Below are 19,327 nucleotides of genomic sequence, written 5' to 3'. Positions count from 1 at the left end.
GATTATGCCCCCTTGTTCTTGTGTTCACTTTCCTATTAAAAACACTTCTCTCCTGAACTTTATTTAACCCTTTAACATATTTAAATGTTTTGATCATGTCCCCCCTTCACTTCTGTCCTCCAGACTATACAGATTGAGTTCACAAATAGATTGTATCTGTAGCTTGCAATCTATTGTTTACAGCAGTGTTTAGAAACATAGAAACATAGAAGACTGACGGCAGAAAAAGACCTCATGATCCATCTAGTCTGCCCTTATACTATTTTTTGTATTTTATCTTAGGATGGATATATGTTTATCCCAGGCATGTTTAAATTCAGTTACTGTGGATTTACCAACCATGTCTGCTGGAAGTTTGTTCCAAGGATCTACTACTATTTCAGTAAAACAATATTTTCCATGTTGCTTCTGATCTTTTCCCCAACTAACTTCAGATTGTGTCCCCTAGTTCTTGTATTCAGTTTCCTATTAAAAACACTTCCCTCCTGAACCTTATTTAACCCTTTGACATATTTAAATGTTTCAATCATGTCCCCCCTTTCCTTCTGTCCTCCAGACTATACAGATTGAGTTCATTAAGTCTTTCCTGATACATTTTATGCTTAAGATCTTCCACCATTCTTGTAACCTGTCTTTGGACCCGTTCAATTTTGTCAATATCTTTTTGTAGGTGAGGTCTCCAGAACTGTATTCCAAATGTGGTCTCACCAGCGCTCTATATAGCGGGATCACAATCTCCCTCTTCCTGCTTGTTATACCTCTAGCTATGCAGCCAAGCATCCTACTTGCTTTTCCTACCGCCCGACCACACTGCTCACCCATTTTGAGACTCTCAGAAATCACTACCCCTAAATCCTTCTCTTCTGAAGTTTTTGCTAACACCGAACTGCCAATACAATACTCAGATTGAGGATTCCTTTTCTTCAAGTGCATTATTTTGCATTTGGAAACATTAAGCTGCAGTTTCCATTGCTTTGACCATTTGTCTAGTAAAGCTAAATCATTTACCATATTACAGACGCCTCCAGGAATATCAACCCTACTGCACACTTTAGAGTCATCGGTTTCTTAATATTAGGAACTTTAAGATGTGTGGACTTCAATATCCTGGCGGGAGAACTCTGGTAACTGAAGTCCATACATCTAAAAGTTACCGAGGTTGAGAAACACCAGCTTACAGTCTTTGAAGCCAGCCAATTGTGATTTATTCAGCAAGCCATGGTTAGAAAACCATGGTTTAACACATTGCGAAGACTTTCCATCATTTGATTCTATAACAACCACATACTGTAGGTATATTAATAGTTCTGAGTCAGAGGCCCTGAAGTGCTTCCATGGTGAAAGGATTTAGAAACATAGAAACATAGAAGACTGATGGCAGAAAAAGACCTCATGGTCCATCAAGTCTGCCCTTATACTATTTCCTGTATTTTTATCTTAGGATGGATATATGTTTGTCCCAGGCATGTTTAAATTCAGTTACTGTGGATTTACCAACCACATCTGCTGGAAGTTTGTTCCAAGGATCTACTGCTATTTCAGTAAAATAATATTTTCTCATGTTGCTTTTGATCTTTCCCCCAACTAACTTCAGATTGTGTCCCCTTGTTCTTGTGTTCTTGTTGGTGACATGACTGTTGCCAGGATATATCCAGTAGGGGACTCCTTTCACATCCCTGTGAATTTACCCACGAATATGTTATCCATTTATCTAGGAGAAGCTGGAGCATGTGACAGGAGCTCACACTGACCAGTGACAGCAATGGACCTTAAATGCAAGGCTGCTGATCATCAGTCAAACATTCTGACCTCATGAGCTACCTCACTCCAGAAGAAAATTCATTTTTACATATTGATTTACACAGGTAAGTGCAAGTTAGGGGCAGTGCCCATTATTTTCATAGGAATGTATCTCTTCAATATATGGAAGACTTGTGAACAGATAAACTACTCTACTCTCTCTGGTCCATGTCCTGCTGTCTATTGATTGGAATTTCAATGCTTTTCATTTCCCACTGGATAATATTTGATTGAAAGCTGGATTGGAAAACCCTTCTTACAGAGCAGAGACACAAAACTTCCAATCCAGAAACTGTATGCCTTCTTCGGATCACCAATCAATCCTGCTGTCACCTTGCCCCAACTGGTATAATATCCCATTATTTTGAGAAGAGAATTGTACAGCCCTGTGGATCAGTAGCTTAACACAGATAAATAGAAAGTTTAAAAAATACCTCATCTTATTTCAGAAGAAATGGGAAAAGGGAATTGGCTATTCTGGCTACTCATTGATTCCATCCTATTTTTACTTAGATTATTTCTTATAGTTATCACTACTGAAAAAAAGAAATCCCTGTGGAAAGAAGGTCTTAGGAATTGGAGGTTGCTAGCTCTTGCCAGAGAAAATACAGAAACATAGAAACATAGAAGATTGACGGCAGAAAAAGACCTCATGGTCCATCTAGTCTGCCCTTATACTATTTCCTGTATTTTATCTTACAATGGATATATGTTTATTCCAGGCATGTTTAAATTCAGTTACTGTGGATTTACCAACCACGTCTGCTGGAAGTTTGTTCCAAGGATCTACTACTCTTTCAGTAAAATAATATTTTCTCACTTTGCTTTTGATCTTTCCCCCAACTTCAGATTGTGTCCCCTTGTTCTTGTGTTCACTTTCCTATTAAAAACACTTCCCTCCTGAACCTTATTTAACCCTTTAACATATTTAAATGTTTTGATCATGTCCCCCCTTTTTCTTCTGTCCTCCAGACTATACAGATTGAGTTCATTAAGTCTTTCCTGATATGTTTTATGCTTAAGATCTTCCACCATTCTTATAGCCCGTCTTTGGACCCGTTCAATTTTGCCAAAATCTTTTTGTAGGTGAGGTCTCCATAACTAAACACAGTATTCCAAATGTGGTCTCACCAGCACTCTATATAGCGGGATCACAATCTCCCTCTTCCTGCTTGTTATACCTCTAGCTATGCAGCCAAGCATCCTACTTGCTTTTCCTACCGCCCGACCACACTGCTCACCCATTTTGAGACTGTCAGAAATCACCACCCCTAAATCCTTCTCTTCTGAAGTTTTTGCTAACACTTCCAATACAATACTCAGATTGAGGATTCCTTTTCCCCAAGTGCATTATTTTACATTTGGAAACATTAAACTGCAGAGGAGAAGCCAATTCATGTCTTCCCCTCTCATCTATGTGATGGGAGAAAGAGCACATCATTCTAATCCAGTTAATTTATCTAATGGATATAGAGTATTATCCTTCTGCTGCTATCTGTACCATCTGACAGGTGTATCAAATGTAGAACTAGCTCATGCCCATTTTCCACTGGCAATAAATCCTTTTATTTTGGTACATGAGTTGGAGGAACAGAGAAGGGTAAATAAGGTGATGAGATACAATAGAAATTTCCACAGCTTCACCCAGGGGAAAAATAATTGAGTTTTCCACTGCAAATTATATTTCCCTGTATTTATTGATTGTACTTTTATGTCACTCAGTAACAGATCTCTAGATGTTGTACTGTCAGTTGAATGTGGGGAAAGTACTGAGTTATTTTTGTTCATTCATTTGATTGTTTATCAAATTTGTATAGCCACCGATCTCACAAAAAGCAACCTTTTAGCTTTACCACCTTTTCCAAAAAATTGACAACTTGGTACATTATAATCTTACAGACAGTAATGGGCAGCCAAAAGTTTTACTGCCACACTGTGGGTATGGCTTATTTTGTGGGTGTGGCTTAATGGTCATTTGACTGGGTAGGAGTGGTTTGCCTGCCATGTGACCAGGTGGGAGTGGCTTGAACTATCATCATGGTAAGTAACTACATAAATATAATAACGTTTTAACATTTTGTTTGTTCCTCAATGGTGCAGTGGTTAGAATGCAGTACTGCAAGCTACTTCTGCTGATCACCGGCTGCCAGCAGTTTGGCATATTGAATCTCAGTAGGCTCAAAGGTTGACTCAGCTTTCCATCCTTCCAAGGTCGGTAAAATGAGGACCCAGATTGTTGGGGGCAATATACTTACTCTCTGTAAACTGCTTAGAGAGAGCTGTGAACCACTGTGAAGTGGTATATAAGTCTAAATGTGATTGCTATTCACTACTCTGGTCCACAGACCAAGGGTTAGGGACCCCTGCTCTACAGTACATAAGAACATAAGAACATAAGAGGAGCCATGCTGAATCAGGCCAAAGCCCATCAAGTCCAGCATTCTGTGTCACACAGTGGCCCACTAATTGTACATGGGGATCTTGAGCAGAAAGAGAAGGCAAAACCCTCCCTTTCCCTTGATCCCCAACAAATGGTACTCAAGGGAATCCTGCCTGCCTCAACCAATATAGAGGGGGCACATGGACATTCGTTTCAATAACCACCCAAGTACATGGGTCAGCTGGTACAGGGAGCACTGCATAGGTAGCAAAGGGTCTTCCTCTCTTCCTCTCTTGTGGGTTTGGCCGTTGTGGAAGAATATCTGATCGCAGTTCGTCAGGAATCTTGTGTTGTTTGGATTTTGTTGCTTTTTCATGCCTTGGAAACCAAAGCAGAGCAACGTGTGTGTGAGTGTCACTTCGTTGGAAGAAGAAGGGGTGTGAAGTTTCTTCACAGCTGCTTGCTAAGTGCTTAATGACTGTTTAAGGGAAATTGTACAGACTACCCGGTTGTTTTGGGAAGAGTGCTCTTTGCAATACAAAAAGAGTGCTTTGTTTATTTTGAATTTTGTGATAAAGAACATTGTTTTGAATTTTCAAACGTGTGTGTGTCTGAAATTTGTACCCTTGAATTTTCGGGAGGCTCCTATCAGAGAGTCTGGCAGAACAGGTCCCAAGTGTGCCAATAATTCTACTCAGTGACCATATATATTTATTATGTAATACTTCAATTGTTTTGAGGTTTTAAAAAAATGTTTTATGATGTACGCCACCCAGAGTCACTTATTAAGATGAGCTGCTATAGAAATACAATAAATAAATCCAGTCAACTAAAGGGCAAAATAATAAAAATAATCAAGTTATATGGAGTTAGGAGGAAAAAATATCCTAATTGAAATGCATTTAAAGGCCACCCTATATCCACCAAATTAAATTCCTGTAAATAAATTTGTAACACTTTCTACGGATTTCTATTATTAATTTAAAAAGCAAAAGTAATTATTACCCAGCCCCCCAATAATTAAATTGGAATAGCCATGAAGGAATTTCTGTCTTTTTTGGTATTTTTTCAACTAAGCTATGCTGTTTCTCTCCAAAGCCAAGCAGACGCAACATTTCTTCCTGTTGTTTGCGAAAAGTATGTTGGGTGTATCCAGGCAACATTCCTGCTTTTCCATTCAGAGAAGAGAAAGAATTATCAAGAAATATATATCTGCTAATTATGGTGGCACAATGGTTAGAATGCAGAATTGCAGGCTGACTTTACTCTCTGCCAGGAGTTTGATCATGACCAGCTAAATAATAATAATAATAATAATAATAATAATAATAATAATAATAATAATAAATTTATTGTCATTGTCAAAACAACGAATTGTCATTGGCAACGAAAGTCGTGTGACACCCAGAGACCATTCCCACCCTACATAAAATCAAAATAGGTAAATTTAAAAATAGAATAAAAAATAGAATAAACAATAGAATAAAATGTCCCACCCACTACAAATTCCCCACCCTGAACCACTCAACCATCTACATGACAAACCGAGTAATATTGTCCAACAGTTCACTGAGGGTGACCCTTTAGTTCGTTGTTAAGTGCGAGTATAGCTCTGGGATAAAATCTATTCAGGAAACGTGTGGTCCGAGTTCTAGTTGTTCTGTATCTTCTGCCAGAAGGCAACAGTTCAAAAAGATTGTAAGCAGGATGAGAAGACTCTTTAAGAATGGCATGCACCTTCCTAGAACAGCGAGATGTGAAGATGTCATCCAGGGCGGGTAGCTGGAGCCCAATGATGTTCTGGGCAGTTTTAATAATTCTCTGTAGAGCTTTTTTGTTCACTACAGAGCTGCTCCCATACCAAGCTAGAATGCCGTATGTCAGGACACTCTCAATGGTGCTGCGATAGTAGGACAACAGTACAAAGGACAAAGGTTGCCTCAGCCTTCCATCCTTCCAAGGTTGGTAAAACGAAGTCTCAGATTGTTGGGAACACTGTGCTGACTTTGACCACTTAGCAGTGATTCTCTACCTTTCTAACATTGACCCCTTAATACAGTTTCTCATGTTGTGGTGACCCCCAATCATAAGTCTAGCACCAATTCTCCCAACAGAGCTTTAAGCTGATTGGCAGGAAGGTCAGAGGGACACCCCCACTGTAAATGCCTGATTGGTCGGATTGTAAAAATATGTTCTAAGGCGCCAGAATAAAAGCTAACACCATGGGAAATTTGTCTTTTCCCATGGTCATAGGGGACCTCTGCGAAATGATCATTCGACTCCCAAAGGGGTCCTGACCCCCAGGTTGAGAACCACTGACCTAGAGGGCTGTAAAGCCCGATGAAGCAGTATATAAATCCAAGTGCTATTGAGATTGCTGCTGCTATCTGCTAACTACTAAAAATTCCAAAACCTTTCTTGCATATTGGGCTGGTCTTGTTACATTTCTCATTTACAAGAGAACCAGGGATAGAGGACTTCATCTCTATTTGTAAGTATTCAATTCTATGAATATTGCTTTTATATTATTATTATTATTATTATTATTATTATTATTATTATTATTAATTAGATTTGTATGCCGCCCGTCTCCGAAGACTCGGAGCGGCTCCCAACAAGAATACAAAATCCAAATCCAATGATTAAAACAGGAAAACAGTTAAAAACCCTTGATTTAAAAACACTCATACAACCCAAACAAACCATACATAAAATGGAGCGGCTGAGGGGGAATCAATTTCCCTATGCCTGGAAGCAAAGGTGGGTTTTAAGGATTTTGCGAAAGGCAAGGGGGGTGGAGGCAATCCCAATCTCTGGGGGGGAATTGATTCCAGAGGGTTGAAGCTACCACAGAGAAGGCTCTTCCCCTGGGTCCCACCAGATGACATTGTTTAGTCGACGGGACCCAGAGAAGGCCAACTCTGTGGGACCTAATCGGTCGCTGGGATTCGTGCGGCAGATGGCTTTGTTACATTTTGCATTGTAAGGGTAAAAAAACCCAAATGGCTGGTGGGCAGAGCCCCTTTGCGACTGACTCTCCTACGACCGACAGGCACAAACAAACTGGGAGCATTTCACTCCTGATCCAAAGGATAGACATACCTATTCTCTTCTTTTTAAAAGTGGGGAGACCCAAAAACTTTAACTCAAGTTAGATACCGACATTAGTATCATACTTCCTTTCCATGGGCATGTATGTCTTGGGGGAAGGGGAGACGATGGCATTATGATTATGCAATTAAAACCCAACTTTGATTTTAGGTTCTGTATGTTGTATTATAACCCAAATAAAAAAAAGGGGGGGGACACAAGGCTTCAATCATGTAGTCACAGCTGACATCTTGTTGGCCAACTTTGTTGCCTTCCCTGCCAATGCCTCTGGCCCTTTGCCTTTGGAAGCTGAAAATGAAAAAATAATTTTAAAAGTGCGTCCTTCTGGTTCAAAATTTTTGTTCATCCTGCATGAAGCAAGACAGGAAAAATACATTTATTTTTAAAATTTCTTTGAGATGAAAATTAAGGGCCCCCTCTCCTATTAATAACAGCATCTAAAGTTAACAGAATTATTTTCAAACTGATATTATGGGCTTTGTCCTGAAAGAAATCAGACCCTGCTTCAATCCCTGTTTAGGACGGCAAAGCTAAATTACTGTCTAGCAATGTATTTCCATTCCTTTCTAAAGGCATTGGAAGCATTACCAATCTTCTTTTGTGTATAGAATACAACAAGGAAATTGAGAATTTTAAAGCTCCATTTAAGAAGCGAAGGCAGGTTGGAAATTGTATCCAAGGCAGTCAGCTATGCGGATATTAAACAGCAGACAAAGGGAGAAAGCTTGCATCTGTTCTTGGCTTAGCAGCAAATCGTTTCAACCCCTTCTGGTGGCTGGTGGGGTGTATTGTATGCTGAACTATTATTTTCCTGTGCTAAAACCTAACCAGAAAATTAGTTTTGTTAGAGGCATCAGGTCTTTCTTGCAAAATCTCAGAACAAGGGTCCTCAGTCCTCCGGTCCGTAGACTAACACCGGTCCCCAGTACACCAGAAACCACACTGCACAAACAAGTCCCATCTACAGGTGGCCGGCATGACCAGGTTGACTGAGAATCTCCAGGGAAATAAAAGCAAAGAAGTTCATAGATTATGGTCAATATAGTTAACCAATTCCCACCCAACTTATTTTTTTAAGATGTGCAGTGAAACATGTAAATTGCTATGATTTTTCTCCTGCTGCCTGATTGCATTTTATCTGTGATAAAATGTTCTGCTCTTGTTGTTTAGTTGATTTTCTGTGATTGGCAGCCATCTTCAACCAGATCTCCTATGTCACTTCGCATAGCATCTGTAGCCATAACAGTCTGAGCAAAGCAGAATGATTAGGAGAAAAAATATGTTGCTGTTGTCATTTTTTAGAGAAATGAATCCTTAATCCAATGTTTTACAAATATTGAATACAGAAGAATTTAGAATACTTGAACAGGACTCTGCAGATAATATAAACGCTACTCAGATTTTTAGAAATTCTACATTATAGATCCGCAAAAAGGAGAAGTGAGAAAGAAGATTGAAAATGAATCAATTCTCAGTTTTTCAAGATTACCTCCCTGGTAGAGTGTGCAATGCAAAAATAGATAAAAATGATAAACTATTAAAATCCATCAAACAAAACAAAAATGATAAACCATTCCTTGCATTCCTTACCTTCAGATATATTTGGACAAGAGATTTGTTTTAACTCCAACCAGTTTAGCTATTACCATACTAAGTGTAGTGCAAATTGTCAAAATATACCTGAAAGCTTCCAGATTGTGAAAGGATAATTTATACAATCAAAATAATTTAGTGAGTACATTTTCTCCTTGTTTATCGTTTTGGGCTATGGATGGTACAAAGATGTCAGTGTTTCATTGCGTTGGAAGTGGAATAACGACGCAGAGACAAGAGCTGGAATTAAAATTGGGACACTTTATTAAAATTAACATAAATTTAAATAATGTAAATAATAAACGTTATAAACAGATGTAACCCAAGGACCTGCAGAGGCCAAACCAACTAATGGGGCGGAATTACCTATCAAAAACATAAATAGGCAATTATGGGGCATAACTCCTTGCTGAACCAGGTGAAGGTAGCCACCTTTATCTGGATCCGAGCCATGCCCTTAAAACGTGTGGGAGGAGCTCACCCTCCAATTCCCTTGGAAATTGGATAAGGTAAGTCCCATGGGCATCCCCCCTCCAATCCCCAAAGTTGTACAAACCTATAGTTCATGGGGAGAGGCAGCCCATCATCTTTGAAAAGATGCCCAAAAGGAGAACGCGCAGTTGCTCCTACTGCCCATTTCCGCCCCTAACCTTCCAAACCCCAGTGACCAAAGGGAAAGCCAAATTGACCAAATGTATAACTACATCACGCCGCACCCCCTAACCAATCCATCCTTAATGTCAGTATGGAATAGGCGAAAAAACGGCCGCACCCATAGGAGAGACCGCAAAAAATTCCTATTCAGCCCCGAGGTGACCCCGTTCAGGCACACTGTATGATAGAGGAGGGCGGGTGGGTGTTCGCGTTCAGGATGCCGAGGGCAAAAGGACGAGGTCCCGACGTGCTGTCCTTAAATAGGGTGCATCTGGGACCTCCCTGAGCTCAGGAGGCAGCGTGCCATGGTGGCGTGCTGCCAGAAGCTGACATATGTCAGCACCCACAGAGCCAGAGAGCGCGCATGCGCGGAGCCGCATCTCTCCGGCTCCAACGCAATTTCGGCCAGCATTTTAAAATGCCGGTCATGCATTTCTTGAAGACACTACATTGGAAATGGACACTTAAAGAACAACAATTCAGATTATTATTATTATTATTATTATTTATTGGTTTTGTATTGCGCCCCTCTCCACAGACTCGGGGCGGCTAACAACAATGATAAAAAACAACATGTAACAATCCAATTTAATAAAACAACTAAAAACCCTTATTATAAAAACCAAACATACACACAAACATACCATACATAACTTGTAATGGCCTAGGGGAAGGAATATCCTAACTCCCCCATGCCTGGTGACAAAGGTGGGTCTTGAGTAATTTGCGAAAGACAAGGAGGGTGGGGGCCGTTCTAATCTCTGGGGGGAGTTGATTCCAGAGGGCCGGGGCTGCCACAAAGAAGGCTCTTTCCCTGGGGCCCGCCAAACGACATTGTTTGGTCGACGGGACCTGGAGAAGGCCAACTCTGTGGGACCTTATCGGCTGCTGGGATTCACTGTTCCTGTCAGGTTGATTTTCTGCATGTGCAATGGAATTGTTTTCCTGTAGAAGTGCAGTCATATTCTCAGTCCTTCTACCTACTCCACCCATTTCATTCCACTCTGTTACACATATTAGAGTCCAAGAAACATTTAAATTCTTAATTTTTCTAAAACCTTGGACAGTTAAGATCCTCTATTCACACTGTGCATCTATGGACATATGTGTGAATTGTATATGTGTGGGTGAGTGTATGTTTCTCCCAGTATTTACATGCTGACGAAAAGGTCAGTAGGCCCCAAGTATTTGCCAGCATTGACTCACAAGCTGTTAGGATAAGTACAGTTTCACATGCATTTTTCTGAGGTTCTACCACCTTCCCCTGCAAAGAAATAGGCAGTCAGTCAGAGCAGTACAGATTGTTTGAAGAACTCTGTACCACTAAAAAGGTCACACTGGTTTGTTGTTAGAGATAAACCCTCTCCTCTCTTGACTCAGAAGGAAAAACCTAGAAGCAGTGCCCAAACTTAAAGAGTTCTCAGAGCATAATAGAAACTTAATAGAAGCAAACTTAACATAATAGAAACTTAATAGAAGCAAATAAGTTTGTTTTAAAAAGGGAAACTTTAAGTCGGGGAAACTTGCAAATTTGTTCATTTATTTTAATAGCTGCCCATCTTATATCGAACTCTGAGCAGGTCTCAGATTGGAGCCCAAGGCTGTTACCAGATGAAGTTTCTATTATGATGATGATGGTGATGGAAACCTAAAATCCAGCTTATGGGATGCTTATGGGATTTCTTCTTCACTGATGCTGCTGCCCTTACTGCTCATTCTGCCAAAGTCCTTCAGTGATTCATTGACTGTTTTAGCAAGGCTGCTTTAGTAAGATTTTGGATTAACAATCAGCCTGAAAAAATGCAAGTCATGGGTCAGGACATGGATTCACCTCCCCATATTACAATCTTTGCACAAGAATTGGAGGTCGTTCATGACTTTATGTATCTTGGCTTAACCATCGCCGACACCCTCTCTCTAGATACTGAGCTGAATAAACGTATTGGTAAAATGGCAACCACATTCTCTACACTCAGAAAGAGAGTATGATTTAATAAGAAGCTGACAGAACATACGAAGATCTTATAGAGCCTGTGTCCTGAGCACACTCTTGTATTGCAGTGAGCCTTGGATCCTTTACACATGAAAAGAGAGAAAATTGAATACTAGTGATGGGAGAACCCAATGGTGTTCGGGTTCAGCAAGTTCAGATGAACTTTGCACAAAATTCGGCAGAACCTGAACCCGAATGGTTCGTGGCACCAAAGCTCCACCCCCGGAATCTCTTTGTGGGAGGGATTCCCCAGCTCCTTCAAAGGGAGGTCTTTTCATGTTAAAAAAAATATTTTTACAAAAAAGGACGCCACAGCAGCGCCACAAGCAAAGGGAGGTCCTTTCACGTGGAAATAAAAACTTTTATTTTTACATGAAAAGACCTCCCTTTGCTTGCAGCGTTGCTGCAGCGTTCTTTTTCGTAAAAATAAAATAAAAATTTACATGAAAAGACCTCCCTTTGAAGGAGCTGGGGAATCCCTCCCACAAAGAGATTCCGGGGGCAGAGCTTTGACGTCACATATACCGGCATGTTGCTAAGGATGCCGAAGTGATCACTTCCTGGATTCCATGGAATTCAGGAAGTGATCATATTGGCGTCCTTAGCAACCTGCCGGTATACGTGACGTCAAAGCTCCGCCCCTGGAATCTCTTCGTGGGATTCTCCAGCTCCTTTTGTGCCTCCCTCCCAGCCTCCCGACTGGCTGACAGCTCCCCGGTGTTCGCCTTCCTCCGCCGCCACCAGCGCCCAGCTCTTCCTCCTCTTCTCAGCAGATGACAGCCAGGCGGTGGCTTTCGCGGTGTTCGGCACGAACGCTGAAGTAAATCACGAATTTTACAAAAAGTTTGGGTTCGGGTCCGGCATGCCGAACTCCACAAAATTCGGTACGGACCCAAATTGTGCAGGTTCGGTTCGCCCAACACTATTGAATACCTTCCATATGCACTGTCTCTGAAGTATCCTTGGCATCACTTGGCATGACAATTCATGATGGATGAATTCTGAAAGATCTCCTGTATGGTGAATTAGTGCAGGGAAAGCAGCCCAGAGGGAGACCACAGCTGCGATATAAGGATATCTGTGAGAGGGATTTAAAGTCTTTGGGAATGAACTTTAACAGCTGGGAAAATCTGACCTCTGATCATTCAGCTTGGAAGCTAAAGATGCAGCATGGCCTTCTCCATTTCGAGGAGACACTTGTTCACCAGGCTGAGGCAAAGAGGCAGTCCTGGAACCAGCAAAATCCAGAATGTAAAGCAAACATTGATGGACAGCAGATTAAATAAATTCTTGCTGAAGAGTATATAAAAGTAAGAATCCTGATGGATTAAGCCAAGGGTGAATTGTTTCTAACAAACAGGAAGCAGCAGGTAAAACTAAGCAGAATCGCATCAGATACCTGTACAATTAGCATAAGTGCTCCCCAAGGCTGTGTGCTCCCTCCACTTCTCTCCTCTCTATATAACAATGACTGCATCTCTAACAATCCATCTGTTAAACTACTGAAGTTCACAGATGACACAACAGAGATCAATCTCATTCAAGACAATGATGAATCTGCATAGAGACGGGAGGTTAAACAACTAACTTTATGGTGCAACCAGAACAATCTGGAACTGAACATACTCAAAACTGTAGAAATGGTGATAGGCTTTAGGAGAAACCCACCCATCCTTCCACGTCTTACAATACCAGACAAAACAGTATCAACATTAGACACTTTCAAATTTTTCGGTTCGACCATATTGCAAGATCTAAAATGGACACCTAATATAAAAAACATCATCAAAAAAGCATAACAAAGAAAGTTTTTTCTGGACCAACTCAGGAAGCTTAAACTACCCAAGGAGCTGATGATAACTGTTCTAAAGAGGAATTATTGAGCCTGTTATCTTCAGCTCTATAACTGTATGGTTCGATTCTGTGACCCAACAAAACAGACACAAATTACCGTATATACTCGAGTATAAGCCGACCCGAGTATAAGCCGAGGCACCAATTTTTGCCACAAAAACTGGGAAAACGTATTGACCCGAGTATAAGCCGAGGTTAGAAAATGCAGTGGCTACTGGTAACTTATAAAAATGGAAAACAATAAAATTACATTAATTGAGACATGTTTTAGAATATTTATTTTAAAGAAAACCAGTAAACTAGCTCTGTAAATTTAAAAGAGGGTAAACAAATTAACAATATTAACAATAAATTAAAAAGTAAAAAAAGTAGCTCGATCAGGAACAAAGCTAAAACCTAAGAGTTAAAATCCTTCAAAACTGGATTCCTTCTCATCATTAATTGGATTTACATTATTGTTCTGTTTTTATATATGCTGTGAGCCACCCTGAGTCCTTGGAGAGGGATTGCATACAAATCCAATTAAATAAATAAACAAACAAACAAACAAACAAATAAGTGTATCCAAAGAAGAGCTTCAGCATTAGCTGCTGTGAGGTTATCAGCATAGAAAACCAAATAGATAGATAGATAGATAGATAGATAGATAGATAGATAGATAGATAGATATAGATAGAAAGATAGATAGACAGACAGACAGACAGAAAAATAGATAGATAGATAGATAGATAGAAATAGATAGATAGATAGATAGATAGATAGATAGATATAGATAGAAAGATAGATAGACAGACAGACAGACAGATAGAAAAATAGATAGATAGATAGATAGATAGATAGATAGATAGATAGATAGATAGAAATAGATACAGATAGATAGATAGATAGATAGATAGATAGAAAGAAAAATAGTTAGATGGAAAAATAGATAGATAGAAATAGATACAGATAGATAGATAGATAGATAGATAGATAGATAGATAGATAGATAGATGATAGATAGATAGATAGACAGATAGATATAAAGATAGACAGACAGATAGAAAAATAGATAGATAGATAGATAGATAGATAGATAGATAGAAAGAAATAGATACAGATAGATAGATAGATAGATAGAAAAATAGATAGATAGATAGAAAAATAGATAGATAGAAAGATAGACAGATAGAAAAAGAATTCCTGTCTAGCTCTGCCTCATAACACATTATTAGATCCTATCCAAGCAAGGACAGCAACTACCACAAAATACCATTTTTTAAACAGTTTAAATCCTTTCAAAGGAGGGGGAGGAGAATCTGACAGCAGGGGGCCTTTTTAATCCGACTCACCATTGCAAATGGCTGCCTTCTTTGCTTGAGCTAGGGAGAGGAACTACGGCGTGCCAGAGGGGACAAAAGCTGGTGCCTCCTCGCTCTGGCTCAAGCAATGGCGCCCTCGTGTGGTGACCCGAGTATAAGCCGAGGCTGTGTTTTTCAGCCCATTTTGGGGCTAAAAAACTCGGCTTATACTCGAGTATATACGGTAAGAGGATAATTAGAACTGCAGAAAAAACAATTGCTGCCAACCTGCCTTCCATTGAGGACCTGAATATTGCACAAGTCAAAAAGAGGGCGGGGAAAATATTTACAGATCCCTCACTTCCTGGACATAATCTGTTTCAACTCCTACCCTCAAAACAAAGCTAGGAGGGTCTAGGACGTTTAGCCTCCTCCATTTGGCCGAGCCTGTTCTGTCCCCAGCCTTCCCCAAATCCCCAAAGTATTAACCTAAGACTTTGTATTATTGACCTCACCCCATTCTTAAGAGGTGTGTAAGGGGCATGCATAAGCACACCATTGTGCCTACCGTCCCTGTTCTAATGGTCCCATGTACTCAAAATTGTCTCATGTATATATTTATACTTTTTACTGTAATTTTATATATGCTTGACAAATAATAATAACATAAATAAATTCTATTCTATAATGCTTCATACTGGTCACTCAGGTGCATCTGGAAAAGTCACAAAGACTGAAGGGAAGGTGACTGCTTTTTTCCACTGGTGCTTTGTTGTAGCTACGGAGAGGGGCGGCATACAAATCTAATAAATAATAATAATAATAATAATAATAATTATTATTATTATTATTATTATTATTATTTTAAGATTCAGAAAATATCAACAAAGCTAGCAAGCATTGGTAACACAATCTCCCACGAATTAACACACTAACACATACAAAAGCCTTCCTCTTCTCTGGTTTGAATTTTCCCATGCTGATCTTCAGTTTTTTGTCAGAGTGTTTTTGTACAACTGGAAAAAAAAATTACACCTTTCATACTAACTGTAGGAAATGAATGTAACTTAGGGTTGTTGTTTTTTTTAAAAAAACTCTATTTCTGTTAACGCTATGAACAGGATCTCCTAATGCTTTTTGTCACAAGGTACACTCCAAATGTGATTGAGTTCAACCAATATGTGCGATTTGTTGATGCCACTCAAATCTGTTAATTATATTTATACAGGACTATCAAACAGATGCATTGTAAGGCATCTTGATTTATGATCAGGATTTAGGTAACCGATAAGGTTACCTTGCTTGGGTAATGAAAGATCTTCAAGAAAACAATCAATCTCATAAAGCACCAAGGCCCCTCATTTTAACCCTGAGCTAAAAACATTATCCTTTATTGGTGACTTGTGATTAAACCTAGTGTATTGCATAAAAATAAAAGGAATCAGGGAGCCTTGTGACACTTAGGGGCTAATGGGCATATTGTAAAGTGGGCTTTCAACAACCTCCTCCATCATAAGCAAGGCCAGACTGATGACAGATGAAATTAAGCCTTGGGCTGTTGGAATGAGATGGATGAACCCTTGCCCCTGGATCACTGTAAAATACTTGAGGCATTTTCCTTCTTTCTGTATAAATGTTCCAGGCAGACCTATTTGGATTGCCTCCTTCTGAGCTAACCATGGATAAGCAAATTATGGGAACCCAGTCAATTTGCATTTTTGAGTTCTGTTAAAGAAAATAAAGAAACCCCCCCCCCCCCAGCAAGCTAGAGATTCAGTGAATCATACCACTGCTAAGTCTTTATTTTGCTTAAACTGCAGGGAAAAAACAATTACATCTCAGCCTTGGTGAAACACATAGACAGCACTTGTTGCTGATGTAAAAAAAACATTATTAACTTAAAGGATGTATCTTTCACCCTGTAGGTTTACATAATGTATATATTCATGACTTTTGTATTCTGACTTGGTATTTCTTTTCCTCTTGGAATTCAGGTGTGGATTTGAGACAAAAATGGCTCAATCAAACACTTGTCTAAAGAAGCTGCCTTCTGACAGGTTAATACCCCCACTTATTTCAGAAAGCTCATTAATAAGTTAGTATTTTCAGTTTCCTTCAACCGTATGATTTGAGCTTCCTAGAAATTGATGCATTTTAATGGTAGGGCGGTTTAGCTAAAATGTTTTCCTGCCACAGGAAGCCAAGCAACAGCAGGAAGTTGCCCCATTAAAGTCATTCCAGTCAGTCAGTTAAAAATACCAGAGCATTCGATCTTCATTCATCATCAAGATGAATATGTATAAATATGAGACTGAGAAATATTTTTTTCACACCACAGTTTATTACCTTATATTGACTGAATATTGTGGCAGCTTAAATACACAGATCTATTATTTATTTATTTATTCATTTATTCATTCATTCATTCATTCATTTATTTATTTATTCATTCATTCATTCATTCATTCATTCATTTATTTATTTATTTATTTATTTATTTATCAGATTTGTATGCCGCCCCTCTCCGTAGACTCGGGGTGGCTAACAACTATAATAATACAATGTAAACAAATCTAATATTTAAGTTAATTTAAAAGACCCCAATTTAAGAAACCAATCATACATACTGACATACCATGCATAAATTTTATAAGCCTAGGGGGAAGGGAAAGTCTCAATTCCCCCATGCCTGATGACAGAGGTGGGTTTTAAGGAGCTTACGAAAGGCAAGGATGGTGGGGGCAACTCTGATATCTGGGGGGAGTTGGTTCCAAAGGGTCGGGGCCACCACAGAGAAGGCAAGTTAGCAAGTTTACTGAGAAGCAAATTATTCTGATTGCTTTCTTGGACCTGCCTAAGATGCCTAAAGTCTGCAATAGTAGCCCCTCTTGATGTGGTTAAAGACTTGAACCACAGTTAGTACATAAAGGACATGGGATTCAGAGAGATCAACGGAAGGCACAATGTATAATGCATGGCTCCCAGTGACTGATCAGAGCCCACAGGTTTGGCCTTCTCCGTGTCATGTAGACTAAGCAATGCCGACTGGTGGGACTGCGGAGGATGGCCTTCTCTGTGGCGGCCGCAGCTCTACCCTCTGAGATCTGTACTGGCCCCATCCTACTGGCTTTTCAAAAAGCCTTGAAAATCTGGCTTTGCTGGCAGGGGGACCATGAGCAACTCACACTTTTAATTCTGGCCACTGCAAGACTGTAAGACATGAGATGACTGTATTAAAGGGATTTTAAACTGCTTTGATGTTTATTTATATTGTTGTAAGCTGCCCAGAGTCCCTTTGGAGCTCATACTGGCCATATGGGAACATTGTTCATCATGCTGAATTCTCATGAGAGTTTCCCTTATATAGTCCCATGGCGTGACCAAATGTTCGATAGAGCTACTAACGCACAGACCCTTTTCTCTTCAGATACTCATGTCTGCTAATATTTCTTCTCACTCACAGGGGCTCATCCTTTAATTCATTATCCTTCTCTTCAGTCTCACTCCACACCAACTCTGCAGATGCTACGATCTCCGGTTGGTCTCCAATCCCTAACTCCTCATCCTCTTCATTCTCAGATTTGGTTGTCAAGAACACTGGCCTAGGATACCAATACCATCTGTCTCTCAATCCTCAAAATCTGTGATCAGCTGAGCAGAACATGGACCAGCCACAACAGTATGGTTAGTTTATGGTTCAGTCTCTAATAGGAAGCAATGCTGGGTAAACCAAGGTTACGCTAACCATAATACTTGTTCATTATATATCAATTTGTCAAATTTATTTTAATATGGTTAAATAATATGGTTAATCTAACATGGTTACCATATCAGGCAGACATAGTCCACACTCTTAACTCTGGCTGTGGAAGAAATGGAATAGGAATGTGAACTCTCTCTCTCTCTCTCTCTCTCTCTCTCTCTCTCTCTCTCTCTCTCTCTCTCTGTGTGTGTGTGTGTGTGAGAGAGAGAGAGAGAGAGAGAGAGAAAGACAGAGACAGAGAGAAAGACAGAGAGACAGAGACAGAGACAGACAAAAAGAGAGAAGAAGGGAGAAGGTGGGTGGGAATTCTAACAGAAAATTCATGATAGCATTGGCAGGGGGCATCTCTTTTTATATTACTCCTCTTTTTCTTCCTTTGTGTTCTGTCGGGCTCTCTGGTAGAATCCCCCCAAAAATTCACAGGTACAAATTTCAGACACACACACGTTTCAAAATTCAAAACAATGTTCTTTATAATGAAAATTCACTTAAACTAAGCCCTCTTTTGGTATAGCAAAGAGCACTGGTCTCCAAACAAACTGGTAATTTATACAAGTCCCTTATCAGTTCTGTGATACTTAGCTTGCAGCTGTGAGGTAATTCACAGTCCTTCTTTCACAAAGTGAAACACACTTTACTCTGGTTTAGTTTCAAAGCGGGGAAAAATCAGCACGCACAAAAAGTCAAAGTCAGTAAAGCAGTCACGAAACACAATGATCAGATAATCCTCCACAATGGCCAAACCCACAGGCTGCTATTTATAGCAGCCTCACTAATTACCACAGCCCCACCCAACCACAGGTGGCCTCATTTTCTTTGATAATAATCTCTCAGTTGTTGTTGCGCATGCATCGCTCTCCACATGTGTGGCTTTATCATTAACTCTTGTTCTGAATCCA

Source organism: Erythrolamprus reginae, chromosome 1 (assembly GCF_031021105.1).
Source record: "Erythrolamprus reginae isolate rEryReg1 chromosome 1, rEryReg1.hap1, whole genome shotgun sequence".
In the NCBI taxonomy this organism is placed as follows: Eukaryota; Metazoa; Chordata; class Lepidosauria; order Squamata; family Dipsadidae; genus Erythrolamprus; species Erythrolamprus reginae.
The sequence above is the reverse complement of the archived record's forward strand: the minus strand, read 5'-3'. Positions refer to the sequence as shown.